This window comes from Pseudophryne corroboree, chromosome 5, assembly GCF_028390025.1.
Source record: "Pseudophryne corroboree isolate aPseCor3 chromosome 5, aPseCor3.hap2, whole genome shotgun sequence".
Lineage (NCBI taxonomy): Eukaryota > Metazoa > Chordata > Amphibia > Anura > Myobatrachidae > Pseudophryne > Pseudophryne corroboree.
Genome location: NC_086448.1, coordinates 808605081 through 808607489, shown reverse-complemented (window position 1 = coordinate 808607489; position 2409 = coordinate 808605081).

The window sequence follows — 2409 nt, the reverse complement described above, 5'->3', positions numbered from 1 at the left end:
CCTCTTCGACATCTTTGCATGAGGTGCTGTTTGGGGCCTAGTTTTTGAAAAGTGTCATCCTGTGTGACACTGTCGTATGAGTCCAGGGGTATTGCTGTATTAGTCCTGGGGTACTGCCGTATAAGTACACCAATTGCAGATTTTTTTTAAAGTGACTGGAGCGTGCTGGAGATGCGGTCAGTGGACAGAACAATTGCGGCACACTCTTGACATTCAGCCACTGCGTGACACTACTAGATGGGCCAGGTGGTTGTGTCGCTTATCTTAGGCCTACAGCAAGCTCGGTGCACCTTTTTTTCTTCTTTGCATGATGTGCTGTTAGGGGCATTTTTTTTTTATATCTGCCTTCCTGTCTGCCACTGCAGTGCCACGCCTAGATGGGCCAATTGTTTGTGTCGCTTGGCTTAGTCATACAACTACCTCATTGCAATTCTTTTTCTTCTTTGCATGATGTGCTGTTTGGGGCCTTTTTTATATCTGCCCTCCTGTCTGCCACTGCAGTGCCACTCCTAGATGGGCCAGGTGTTTGTGCCGCACACTTGTGTCGCTTAGCTTAGTCATACAGCTACCTCGGTGCAACCTTTTGGCCTAAAAACAATATTGTGAGGTGTGAGGTGTTCGGAATAGACTGGAAATGAGTGGAAATGATTGTTAATGAGGTTAATAATACAGTAGGAGCAAAATTACCCCCAAATACTGTGATTTTAGCTGTTTTTATGATTTTTTTCAAAAATCATCCAGATCCAAAACCAAAACCAAAACATGAAAGTGGAATTAGAACCAAAACACAAAACACAAGAAGTGCCCGCCGCACATCTCTAATTTTTGAGTACTACGGTACTTTGCGGATTATCGCATCTTATCCTTATTACAGTAGAACATGTAGTTGTTAATAAAAGCCATTTTTTTACACAATATTCATACTCCAAACTTACACATAAATTACACATAGTCATAAGATGATTTAATAACAGACTTTAGTATCTAGCAACATTAAGGTTAGATCAGGAGACAGCATTTCACATAGCACAGGTTTAGAAGCATGATATCACATCTTATTTTATATCATCATGTTCAGCTCTCCATTTGCTGCACCCCGGTATGTGCGGACAGAATATCGCATATTGCGGGCTCACGCTATTAGGAGAAATGTAATATAGATGAAATATTGTGCATCGGCCCTCATTCCGAGTCGTTCGCTCGGTATTTTTCATCGCATCGCAATGAAAATCCGCTTAGTACGCATGCGCAATATTCGCACTGCGACTGCGCCAAGTAATTTAACAATGAAGATAGTATTTTTACTCACGGCTTTTTCATCGCTCCGGCGATCGTAATGTGATTGACAGGAAATGGGTGTTACTGGGCGGAAACACGGCGTTTTATGGGCGTGTGGATGAAAACGCTACCGTTTCCGGAAAAAACGCAGGAGTGGCTGGAGAAACGGGGGAGTGTCTGAGTGAACGCTGGGTGTGTTTGTGACGTCAAACCAGGAACGACAAGCACTGAACTGATCGCACAGGCAGAGTAAGGTTGAAGTTACTCAGAAACTGCAAAGTAGTTTGTAATCGCAATATTGCGATTACATCGGTCGCAATTTTAAGAAGCTAAGATACACTCCCAGTAGGCGTAGGCTTAGCGTGTGTAACTCTGCTAAAATCGCCTTGCGACCGATCAACTCGGAATGAGGGCCATTGTGAGGGGCGTGTAACTAGCCTGTTTGAATTACCTTTACGGTGGGATCCTGAGGGCATCAATAGTCATATTCCTGAGAACAAAGGCCCTCATTCCGAGTTGATCGCTTGCTGGCTAGTTTTAGAAGCCGTGCAAACGCTATGCCGCCTCCCACTGGGGAGTGTGTTTTAGCTTAGCAGAAGTGCGAACGCATGTGCAGCCGAACTCTGCAAAAACAGTTTGTGCAGTTTCTGAGTAGCTCTGAACCTACTCAGCACTTGTGATCACCTCAGCCTATTCGTGTCCGGATTTGACGTCATACACCCGCTTAGCGAACGCCCAGCCACGCCTGCGTTTTTTCAGACACGCCTGCATTTTTGCAAACACTCTCTGAAAACGGTCAGTTGACACCCAGAAACGCCCCCTTCCTGTCAATCTTCTTGCGACCGTCAGTGCAACTGAAAACTTCGCTAGAACCTGTGTACAACCACAACGGGCTTTGTACCCGTACGTCGCGTGTGCGCATTGCGGGGTGTACGCATGCGCATAAATACCGATTTTTAGCAGCTAGCGATCAACTCGGAATGACCCCCAATACCTTTGAGTGGATAAATGGACGGACCAATAAGAACAGCGTGTTTATTATTGTATTGTGTGTTAGAAGCTACTGTATAAATACAGTTGCGTGGATCCATTCCAGAGATCTCCTATCTCAGAACAATCACGGTTATCTGC